This window comes from Rhineura floridana, chromosome 7, assembly GCF_030035675.1.
Source record: "Rhineura floridana isolate rRhiFlo1 chromosome 7, rRhiFlo1.hap2, whole genome shotgun sequence".
In the NCBI taxonomy this organism is placed as follows: domain Eukaryota; kingdom Metazoa; phylum Chordata; class Lepidosauria; order Squamata; family Rhineuridae; genus Rhineura; species Rhineura floridana.
The window spans coordinates 103,969,247-103,982,236 of NC_084486.1; the positions used below are offsets into that span (position 1 = coordinate 103,969,247).

Below are 12,990 nucleotides of genomic sequence, written 5' to 3' on the forward strand. Positions count from 1 at the left end.
AGTGGTGAAATCTGTTAGCAAAGAACTAAAAAATGCAGGATGTGAAATAATCAGGATCACAGTATTTTTCATCTTCTGAAAGCATTTTTCATATGCATCACACACAATCTCAAGATAAACCTCAAGCACAATATATAGTTACAGAAAACAGATGACTATTTTTCTGTGTGTCCAGTAAGTACCATCAAAATGTATTTCTATTTTCCATTTCTCAATCAGTGTGGATTCTACAATTACTGAGAGATGGGAAATATAAATACATTACAGAACTCTAGAAAAGTAGCAAGTTGCAGATACACATATCTGCTCCCAGACTGAATTCAGTGAATTCTAACACCACATCACAGACCATTTTCCACAAATGCTTCTGCGAATGAACCAAACAACTATGACTTCAAATGGACACATATGGAGCTTTTGAGATTTTATACTCCATCAGGCAGTATGGATTCCAGAGACGCTCAAGATATTCAGCCATGTGCTAAGCTTTGTAACTGGCCATTTCAAGAGTTTGCCTAATGGGGCAGTAAGTTGGCCGTGGCGGGGGGTTCAGAAGCTTTGCAGGCACAAGTCCCAGAATAAGATTTCCCATACCACACCAGGGGAAGGAAACCAATTTAAGCCCATCAGGCCCTTGAATTTGGATAGCCATTTTAGGCTAACTGTGACACCAGGCACAGATATCTGTTACCTCTGATCTAACTATTAAGACAGAAGATACAGGATCTCTTCTGCCATCACAGCGTTAACATCACAATGCTAAGACTGGAGATTAGCCTCTGTGCTGCCTTTTACCATAAAAGAACAAGCAGGGACAAAAAGCAGCAGCAGAGGCTTATCTTTGTTATTATTTATTTCTTTATTACATTTATATCCCACCTTTCCTCCTAGAAGGAGCTAAGGGCGACAAACATGAAAAGAACTCTAAAACATCTTAAAAACAAAATAGTTTAAAACATATTAAAAAAAATCTTTAAAAACATATTAAAACAAAACATCCTACAAACATCTTTTAAAAAAATGAAAAAAAACTTTAAAAACAATTTTCCTGCCACTATCAAATCATCAATCTGCCACCCAGCAGACCTCTTCAGAATTGTCCAGGGGCTATTACACGCTGTCCCCAAGGACATGGTAGAACCATCTGAAGCCAGCTGTAATGAATTTGCTAGGCACTTCCAGGATAAAATCTTTAGCATCCGCCAGGACTTAGACTCCAGTGTTATAGCAGGTGAATCAAGCGGGATATCCAGAGCACAGCCTTGTCCTGATTTCTTTGATGAGTTTCAGTTGGTGCAGCTTGAGGATGTTGACAAGGTGCTTGGACAGGTTCGTGCAACCGCTTCTGTGCTGGAGCCTTGCCCTTCTTGGCTAATAAAAGCTAGCAGGGATGGAACAGCCGGCTGGGCCAGGGAAGTGATTAATGCCTCTCTGTGAGAGGGGGTGGTCCCTGGCTGCCTGAAAGAGGCGGTAGTGAGACCACTCCTGAAGAGACCCTCCTTGGACCCAGAAAATCTTAATATTGTAACTATAGGCCAGTAGCAAATGTTCCATTCCTGGGCAAGGTCCTTGAACGAGTGGTGGCAGGTCAGCTGCAGACACTCTTGGTTGAGACCGATTATCTGGATCCATTTCAGTTGGGTTTCAGGCCTGGTTTTGGCATGGAAACAGCCTTGGTCGCCCTGTATGATGACCTCTGTCGGGAGAGATACAGCAAGAGTGTAACTCTGTTGATTCTCCTTGATCTCTCAGCGGCTTTCGATACCATCAACCATGGTATCCTTCTGGGAAGACTGGCTGAGTTGGGAGTGGGAGGGACTGCATGGCAATGGTTCTGCTCCTACTTGGCGGGTCAGCTCCAGAAAGTGGTGCTTGGGGAACATTACTCGGCACCCTGGACTTTCCAGTATGGGGTTCCGCAGGGGTCAGTTCTGTCCCCCATGCTGCTCAACATCTACATGAATCCGTTCGGTGCAGTCATCCGGAGCCTTGGAGTGCATTGCCATCAGTATGCTGATGACATGCAGCTCTATTTCTCCTTTTCATCTTCTTCAGGTGAGGCTGTCAATGTGCTGAACCAGTGCCTGACTGCGACAATGGACTGGATGAAGGCTAATAAACTGAGGCTCAATCCAGACAAGACTGAAATGCTGTTAGTGGGTGGTTCTTCTGACCGGATGGTGGATGTCCAACCTGTCCTGGATGGGGTTGCACTCCCTCTGAAGGAGCAGGTTCATAGCTTGGGGGTTCTCCTAGAACCGTCTCTGTCACTTGAGGCTCAGGTAACCTCGTGGCACAGAATACCTTCTACCAACTTCAGTTGGTGGCCCAGCTACGCCCCTATCTGGACAGGGATAACCTGGCTTCAGTGGTCCATGCTCTGGTAACCTCCAAGTTAGATTACTGCAATGCGCTCTACGTGGGGCTGCCTTTGAAGACAGTTCGGAAGCTGCAGCTTGTGCAAAATGCAGCGGGCAGATTGGTAACAGGGACCAGATGGTTCGAACACATCAAACCGATTCTGGCCCGCTTGCATTGGCTGCCTGTATGTTTCCAAGCTCAATTCAAGGTGCTGGTTTTAACCTATAAAGCCTTACATGGCTTAGGACCACAATACCTGATGGACCGCCTCTCCTGACATGAACCCACCCATACACTACGCTCAAATTCTAAGGCCCTCCTCTGGGTGGCCTACTCCGAGGGAAGCTGCGAGTCTGGTAACAAGGGAGAGGGCCTTCTCAGTGGTGGCCTCCAAATTATGGAATGATTTGTTTGACAAGGTGCACCTGGCGCCAACACTGTTATCTTTTTCGGCACCAGGTCAAGACTTTCCTCTTCTCCCAGACATTTTAGCATGTGTTTTTAAATTGTTTTTAATTGTTTTTAATTGTGTTTTTAAATTGTTTTTTGTGTTTTAAAATTTGTATATTTGTTTTTATTATTTTTAATTGCTGTAAACCGCGCAGAGAGCTTTGGCAATGGGGCGGTATATAAATGTAATGAATGAATAAATAAATAAATCTTTGAAAGCAATTCCAGCACAGACACAGACTGGAATAAGGTCTTAGTACTGTGGTCGGAGGTAGCCACTGCCTTTTGCCTTTCACCTTCTGCTTGCTTCTTGAAGGTAAATGGCAGCAGCAGAGATCTCTCACAACACTAAGATTAGAGATAAGTCTCTACCTCTTCCTGGTTTTTAAAGAGCTGTGGGACTACAGCAGTAAATTTGGAGACAAACCTTTGTCTGCTGCCACCTTGAAATTTGAATCACCTGATGTCATATGTCAGGTGATTGACAGGTGGGTAGCCCCACCCATCTGTTAAAAATGACACTATTTCCCATTTCCTCTTATTGTTCTATTTGTCTTTCAAAGCTCAGATCATTAACATAAAGCAGCATGACCAAGTGGGTAAGAGACAAAAGGGAGTAATCTGGGACACTAGGGGAGAAAAAATGAAATGACAGGGGAGGGGAGAGACAGGAAAGCAAAAGGGAGAAAGTGGTTCTGCAGAAGTCTGGAGTAAACATACAACTAAAACAGGAACTGGGAAAGAGTGTCACTCTGTGTGCTTTTCGGGGTGGGGGGAGATAACCACTCGCACCTAATGATGAAGGTGGCAGTGAGCTTGCTCTCTCCCTCTCTCTCTCTCTCTCTCTCTCTGTGTGTGTGTGTGTGTGTGTGTGTGTGTGTGACAGAGAGAGAGAGAGAGAGAGAGAGAGAGAGGCTTTGCAGGAAGCAGGGCAAGTCTCAAGGGCAACATTGTACCCATGGTTGCCACACTGGTGATCCCAGAACTGGATTAACTCTCTCTTTCCAATTTATCCTTCGCAGTTGTAGTAATTTCATTTTCATCCTGGTTTTCTTGCCCAAAGAAAGCCCAAAGCAGCTAACAACAAAATAGCATATAATTCAACTTAAACAAAATATCATCAGAATAATTAATAACACAATATAGCATATAGTTATTTTATTTATTACATTTATATTCTGCCCTTCCTCCCAGAAGGAGCCCAGACCAGCATAATATAAAACAAATCAAAACCACATTTATGGAAAAAACAATATAATACATTTATTAGATCCATGTGTATGGGCAAATAAATCCGCAAGACATCAAGATGTACCGAGGAGGTTTAGAATGGCATGCCCCATTCCTCCTGTCCCATATTCTTGTATCACATCCCTGTTTTTTCCTGATTTTTAGGGTTGTTTATTATTTTCTCAGGCTGCTTGCATGGTATGGTAGTCTAAGAAGCTCTGTTTAGGACAATAATTTCAACTTGCAGGCTTTCTCACTCTGCATATGTTGACAAACAGCTGGGAAAAGGCTGTTTAATTTGCCAAAACAGACAGTGAATCAGCTCATCACATACACTGACAGGTTCACAGCTGTATTCTCAGCCGTGGCTAGCACAAATCCAAGGCCCCCAAGGGATAAACAAAGAGCAGAGGCGTGAGATTCAAGTAAACTGGTCACTGGCAAGGGTAAAAATCTCACAAGTATAGGTGCCACCTATGCCCCCTCCCAGAGACTCTTTTTGGTATAAATAAAGGGCCCTAGATCTAGGAAGAAACCTCAACACCGAATCATGGCGCGGTATAAATCCAAACAGGGCCATAAAGAGGATTTCTTCACTGTTGCTGTCTGAGGCTTCAAACAGGAAAAAGGAGAACGTAAGATAAGATCTGTGCTCATCATTAGCTGCTTTAAGTGTTTTAGTGTCTGCCTGCCAAAAAACAACAGCTTTGCTTCAATAAAGCACTAAATTTTCTTTCTGCACAAGTGTTTCATGGTCTTTGAGATCTCAAACTTTCTTGCCTCTGGCACAACCACCTTTGGCAAAATGTTATGAGAATTGATTCAATAATAAAGGGTCCTCCTTTTGGTCTTGATGTAGTGATGCTGATGTACATATTTTTAAAAGTTTAAACTGATATTCTGATACCTGAATTGCATATAGCAAATGCAAAATTATTCTGAACGCTGTTTTCAACACACAGACTGCAATCCTAAACATACATACTAGGGAGCAAATCCTATACAGCTTAATGGGCAAGATTTCACCCTTGGATTGCACTGGTAGTTGCAGAACTATTTATATGCAACTGAAGCATCCAATGGTGTATTTGCCTTTGGACCATCCAATGGTTCCTTGTATCCAATGGTGGATTTGCCTTAGTGGAAAATACTTCCACTTGCACAAGTCTGGCCACCCAGTGTTTGCCAATTCTACTTACCTACCTAATACAGCTCTCTGTGCCATATGCTATTCCAGACCATCTACCAAATCTCTAGAGCAGCTTCTCTCTCTCATATGCAGGAAGGCTTAAGTGGGTGGATGTAGGATTGGCAACAGTGAGTGTCCTGACTTGTGCAAATGGAAGCATTTTCCACTGAGCCACTGGAATACAACTTACTAATTTTAATTCAATTATACTATTTACAAGCATAGAATGAACCTTCAGGTTTTCAATTAAAATCAGCAACAGCCAGATTGGACAGGAAGAAGAAATGTTTTTCATAAGTCATATTCCAAACAACTGGTGTTGGAGTTATAAAATCCATCTATTAAAGACATATAAGATATTTCTACTTTTGACCCCTTATGCTTCCTCAAGAAAGCATAATTAATTTACTGATTCATGCATTACTGAGACAAGACTCTTTTATGTGCAACACAAGTTACATAGAACTTGTTTGCAGTACAGCTATGAGCTATATGGCAGCTTCAGAAAGCTTTTCTAGGCTATTAAACACACCTCTTCCAGTGTTCTGTATTAGGATTAAATAAACACATGAGGATGGCAATGGGGACAAGCATGGTAACTCACACCCCCATTGCCATTCCAATTATCCTCCATGAGTTGGAGGATAAGCATATAAGGTTATTCAATGTAGCGCTATGGCAAACAGTCCATCAATAAAAAGATTTCTCATAACAGAACAATACCCCTTCTCCTCCCCCCATGCACCCCCTAAATCTGTTCTGGGGTTTCCCCTAACCCTCCAGAACAGATTTGGGGACTGCAAAGGGCATGTGTGGTGTGGGAGGAGGGGGGAAACCCGTTGTGCTAGCACCAACCCTAGTACCAGCACAAAAAGTTAGCTGAATGCCACGCATAAAGTGTACTCCTGTATGTCACAAATTCACACACCAACCCGTGGAAGGTTATTGGAATGGCAATGGGGGAGGTAGAGCTAGCACATTCATCCTCTCTGCCACCATCCCCCCTTTGTACATTTAATTAACCTTAATACAGAATGCCTGAAGAGGACTAGAATGTCCTTGTGTTTAAGATAGCACATCTCCCAAAGTTAATAAAATCAATGGTTTTAGGAAGACTAACGTCTAATTTTGAACCTCCAAATCAGAGCAAATAAACAAATTCTGGCCCTGGTCAAGACATTTCTAACTATAACCAGTGAGTATGAAGCCAAATGAAGGCAACAGAAACAATGGTCAGTTTGGCATGCAATCCACAATTCAGGAGAAGGGAACCTGGAACTGAGAATGCTAAAATGATCATTTTCTTTTCCTAAATCCTGCTCTTCAAATACCACTATTTTCCTTGCTAAGGGGAAACAGGGGACTGACTGTTCATAGAACATTTTAGATGAGGGTCCACAGCTTACTGGAAATGCACATATTTTATATGCAAAACATCCTAGGTTTAGGCCTTTGCAAAGCAAGCTGAAGGATCTTAGATAACAGGCCTGGGAAAGTATTTTGGACAAGAGACTTTGGAGATCAACCTGCAGTTGGACCAATGGTAACATGTATTTGCAAGACAGCTTCTAAATATTCTGTCTATGCATCCAATGTAGGTGTTGCCTGTGAATGTTCATGTCACAAGAAATCAGAATCCAAGGACGTTTTTGTCTGCTTGCAGCTACAGATCAACAAGGTTACTGTTCTATTTTTTTTTTTTAGCAAAGGTTGCAAATCTGCATTTAAGTGTGCACCTTTTTGTGAATCATTTGACTTACTTATACAGGTACTGGCTTCAACCTACTGCAAAATAAGTTCTTGTAAGTTAAAGCACAGAATCCATCTTTCTTACACACTTTAAAAACAAAACACAAATAATAAAAATATTTTATGGCTCCTTGGACAAGGACAACACAGCATTTTCTCATTCCTCATGGTACATGCAACCTTGCAAAACAGCATCTAAGAGCAGACACAAAGTGCATTCTCCATCCCATTCTTGTCCCCAGTTAGCGCATTAGCCTGTCACTGCCTGGAAACAGCATTCAATATTCTCTACAGAACGTTCGTGTCTGCAATTACTTTTAATGATAAACTGAGACAGTCAAGAAAAATACTTCATGTTCTCCTGCCTCTAAGAGAATCAAGATATTATGGTCACATTAGCACTGAAAAACATCTACCTCCTGTCTTTTTGGCAGAAAAAAAATGGACTGGTGGACCAGGAAAAAAGAAAAAGAAAAGGGTTTTCAGGTACCTTTATATAAATCCATTACCTTAGTTGACAAATTTAAGTTGTGTGAGATTGCCATCTTTTTTGGGCCCATGGGCACATCTGCAAACCAGGGGCACCACAAGTACCCCCAAACCAAGCACACACCACAATCTATCGGCCACAACAGAATACTTCTTTCAAGCCCAACTTCAGAGGGGAGGGGAGGGGACCCTTGCAAGTACAGCAAAGATGACAAAGGTAAGCAATGGGTATTTGTGCTTTGTTCTATTCATAGTGGAGATACATCTGCTATTACAAGAATGGAAAAGGGTTGAGCCTAGAATGGGGGATTTGTGGTTATTGTTGATGGAGGGCAGAAAAGTGGGAGAGTGCCATCTTGAAAAATCAGTTGTCCATTGTAACCAGTGTACACTGTACATCTAAATCTCAGTGACAAGAAATGCAAAACACAGTCAAGTGTCACTTGTGAAAACATCATGCTTTGAAGCACTATCCAACAATGGTGCAGCTAGGGTATTACCCAAATCCATTGCTAGAAAATTTGAGAGCACAACACATATGGCTGGTAAGCTATCTGCACTGTTTGTTAACCTTGGGACAGTAATTATTCCTGTCTTGGTCTCATTGTTCCTCATCTACAAAATGCATTTATTTATTTATTATGATTTATATCCCACCCTTCATCCCAGCAGGAGCCCAGGGCAGCATAAAATATAAGGTATTAATTGGTTGCCTTTGACCAGTTTTGGAGTTCTGTGTTAGAACTCCTTGTCTATAGCCATTAGGGAAGGGCCATAGCTCAGTAGTGCATCTTATCTGCATACAGAACACCCGAGGTTGTATCTCTGATATCTCTGGACAGGGCTGGGAGAGCTCCTTTTCTGAAATGCTGGAGAACCACTGCCAGTCAGTGTTGACAATACTGAGGTAGATGGACCAATAGTCGGACTTAGTATAAGGAAGCTTCTTATGTATCTATGTAGGAACTTAAGACGAAGATTTGTAGTTTTAAGCAGGCTATTCCCATTCATTGATTCCACACCACTGAACCACCATTTTACATACCCCCTTATCCCAATACACTATTTCTTTACCTTGCTCCTCAGCTGGTGAACTTTGGAGTTCTAATAAAAAACAAAAGTAGAGTCTACAAGCCTTGCTGCCCAGTGGCTTCCTTAACTGAGTTGATGGAAGTGGTCTCGGAGGTATTGTTGAGATCCCCTAGACTATTAGTACTGGGGGATGTCAACATTCATGCCGAGGCTACTTTGTCTGGGGCGGCTCAGGACTTCATGGACTCCATGACAACCATGGGGCTGTCCCAATATGTTAGTGGCCCAACACATATATCGGGGCATACACTCGACCTTATTTTTGTTACTGGACATGGGGATAGTGATCTGGATGTGGGGAGTTTTACATCTCTCCCTTTGTCATGGACAGATCACTGCTTGCTGAAGTTTAGACTTTCAGCAACCTTTTCCCTCTGCAAGGGTGGGGGACCTATTAAATTGGTCCGCCCCCGGAGACTAATGAATCCTGAAGGTTTTCAAAGGGCTCTGGGGGATTTTCCGGCTGATAGGACTGGCGCTCCTGTTGAAGCCCTGGTTAATCTGTGGAATGCGGAGATGGCCCGGGCTGTCGACACGATCGCTCCTGCGCGCCCTCTCCTTTGCAGAGCTCATTCAGCTCCTTGGTATACTCCAGAGTTGAGGGCAATGAAGCAAGATAGGAGGCGGCTTGAGCGGAGATGGAGACGAACTCCTGATGAATGCAACTATACGCTGGTTTGTGCTTTCACCAAGCGGTATATAGGAGCGGTGAGGGCGGCGAAAAAACAACATTTCGCCGCCACTATTAAGTCATCTCTCTCCCGCCCAGCGGAGCTTTTTAGAGTCGTCCGAGGGCTACTCCATCTAGGCCTACAGGACACGGTAGATACATCGGTGGCCCGCTGTAATGAGTTCGCTGAGCACTTCCAGCATAAGATCTTATGCATTCATCGGGACCTAGACTCTCATTTTATAGCAGTTAACCCTAGTGAGGTGTCTGGTGCACAGTTTTATCATGTTTTGTTGGATGAGTTTCAGTCGGTTCAGTTCGAGGACGTGGACAAGGTGCTTGGACAGGTACGTGCAACCACTTCGATACTAGATCCTTGCCCCTCTTGGCTAATAAAAACTGGCAAGGAGGGAACAGTTGGCTGGGCCAGGGAAGTGATAAATGCCTCCTTGCGAGAGGGAGTGGTCCCTGGCTGTCTGAAGGAGGCAGCAGTGAGACCACTCCTGAAAAAGCCTTCCCTGGACCCAGAGGATTTCAGCAGCTACAGACCAGTGGCCAATGTTCCATATCTCGGCAAGATCTTGGAACGAGTGGTTGCTGACCAGCTCCAGGCGCTATTGGATGAAACCGATTATCTAGATCCATTTCAATCGGGTTTCAGGCCCGGTTTCGGCACTGAGACGGCCTTGGTCGCCCTGTTTGATGATCTATGTCGGGAGAGAGACAGAGGGAGTGTAACTCTGTTGATTCTCCTTGATCTCTCAGTGGCTTTTGATACCATCGACCATGGTATCCTTCTGGAGAGGCTTGCGGAGTTGGGAGTTGGAGGCACTGCGTGGCAGTGGTTCCGCTCCTACTTGGCAGGCTGTCTCCAGAAGATAGTGCTTGGGGAACATTGCTCGACACTGTGGGTACTCCAATGAGGGGTCCCGCAGGGTTCGGTTTTGTCTCCCATGCTTTTTAACATCTATATGAAGCCGTTGGGTGCGGTCATCAGGAGTTTTGGAGTGCGTTGTCACCAGTACGCTGATGACACGCAGCTCTACTTCTCCTTTTCATCTTCCTCAGGTGCTGAACCATTGCCTGGACGCGACAATGGACTGGATGAGAACTAACAAACTGAGACTCAATCCTGATAAGACTGAGATGCTGTTGGTGGATGGTTTTTCCAATCAGATGGTGGATACATATCCTGTCCTGGATGGGGTTACACTCCCCCTAAAGGAACAGGTTCGTAGTCTGGGAGTCGTTCTAGACTCTTCCCTGTCACTTGAGGCTCATGTAGCCTCGGTGGCATGGAATGCGTTCTACCAACTTCGATTGGTAGCCCAGCTACGTCCCTACCTGAGTAAGGAGGATCTTACATCAGTAGTAAATGCTCTGGTAACCTCACGTTTGGATTACTGTAATGCGCTCTACGTAGGGCTACCTCTGAAGACAGTTCGGAAGCTACAGCTGGTGCAAAATGCGGCGGCTAGACTGCTAACAAGAACGAAGCAGTCTGACCATATAACACCTGTTTTGGCCCGCTTGCACTGGCTTCCAATACGCTTCCGGGCCAAATTCAAAGTGTTGGTATTAACCTATAAAGCCTTATACGGCGCGGGACCTCGATATCTGTCGGAACGCCTCTCCCGCTATGAACCGGCTCGTACACTACGGTCTGCTACGAAGGCCCTCCTCCGGGTCCCGACTCATAGGGAGGCCCGGAGGGCAGTGACAAGATCAAGGGCCTTCTCAGTGGTGGCCCCCGAACTATGGAATAGTCTCTCCGAGGAGGTTCGCCTGGCGTCGACACTATCATCCTTTCGGCGCCAGGTTAAAACCTTTCTCTACTCCGAGGCATTTTAATTTTTTGTTAATGATTGTAATGTTTGTAATTTGATTTTAGCCTTTGCTGTTTTTAGATTGTGAAATTTGATTTTAGACTGATGTTTTTGTATTATATTGTATTTTATTGTATCTATGTTCACCGCCCTGAGAGCTATTGCTAGTCGGGCGGTATATAAGTTTTAAAAATAAATAAATAAATATAAGTCTCTGCCCATTCTGCTATATAATCCTTTTATATCTGCATCAGTTCTCTGTACTCCTCTAAACTTCAGTAAGTCAGCCTTGATGTCTTCTGTCTGGAGCACTGAAACAGATCACTGAAACTGGAGAGCTACCAGCAGCCATATGGATTTTACCACAATCAGACATCTGAATAAGCTTTACACTTTACAGTGGCTTTGGACAACAAACCGTCAGCACAAAATAAAATAAAATAAAAATCCATGCCTTCTTAAACTAACTCGTTTAAATACAATAAGGTTGAGTTCAGATTCAGGAAAATAAAAACTCAAAGCTGTCTAATTTACAAAAAAAACTGGCACGTATTCTTAAGGCTCAAATAAGTGAAAGGCAACCTCTAAATGCCTACTTTTCCCTCAGATATATTCAACTCAGTTCAGTCAGGGTAAACAGAGAGCTGCAATAATTTAATGCATTTGAAACTGTGAAACAGCCTAACAAAGTCTATTATACATTCAATTCAACCTTCAATTAGTAGGATGGGGAGAAATCTGTTATTGGAGGATAAAAGCTGCTCCTGACCAAACGGTTGTGTGATAGTCAAAACAAGATTAAAAAAAAAAAGTCCAGGATCCAAATATATATATTTGCATGCAGCCAAAGCATTACATCTGAATTCCATTGCAGCAGTTCCAACGAATAAAGAGCCAAGACCCTTTTTTAAACTTCACTATTGACGGGAAATCAGAAGTAAAGCTCTGGGTTATGTGTATGGTGTGCAAAATACACACATACGTTCTTCAGATGATCATCCAAGAGAGAATCTCTTAAATACACAATGACTGGAATCCTAATATCTACTTTAGGCAAGCCCAAGGACTTGGCTCATGATATCTTTTGCCTTTCAAACCCACATGCAATATGAAAATGCTTTTGAAAAAACTCTCCATCAACCTATCCAATTTAAAGAGTAGCTTGCCACTTGGCATAGGGGACTACAATATTCATTAGCAAGGTATCTTCCCTTATAAAAAGCCTATGTACTTAGGGAAAACACTGGATGACATACCAGTACATAAACTAATAGAATCCCTAATTACACACATTTATAGAGTTTACAAAGAGTCTGCTGGTATTAATTGTGCATTCTATAGTTTCTGGATATCATGGCCCCATGAGTACATTTTTCCCAAGTTGATTACAGGCTTTTTTCCAGACATACACAAATCGTGGCTACAAACAAACCACAAAAGACAAACAAACAAAATGAAAACAAAACAGAAAATGATAAAAGCTAGAAAAGATATTCAGCAGGTTATAGTCTACCTCTACTTTCAAGTGTGCTGAATCTACACAGAGGAAGTGACCAATTTATTTTCCTTTTCAAAGATGTTTAGCCAATAATGTGAAGAATTTCGAATGAACTGAACCAGCAAAATGTGTAAAGATGGTGTTACTAGATATTTATGGTTATTCTACAAATGTTCTAGAAGCAGACGTCAGGACCCTCGACGTTCACAAACATACATGAATGCTTGGAGCCAACAAATGGCATAAAAACTGTTCAGTGCATCTGAGGCGGAACACACTCACAGACTTGTTCAAATGACAGATGAAATCTCTTGACACATACAAAGAAATGATTTCTACTTGCACTCTTCTCGCAGTATAACATTCTTGTCCAATTGGCAGATTTCATTTACAGAATACTACAAGTAGAAAAATGCAATCTTATGCAAATGGTATA

At 42.9% G+C, this 12,990-nt stretch overlaps 1 protein-coding gene across 1 annotated transcript in view; it reads right to left on the reverse strand.

The window, feature by feature from the left end:
• SPSB4 (splA/ryanodine receptor domain and SOCS box containing 4) overlaps positions 1-12,990 on the reverse strand; it is a 95,087-nt gene that overhangs the window by 34,488 nt on the left and 47,609 nt on the right. The gene's annotated exons all lie outside the window — the stretch shown is intronic.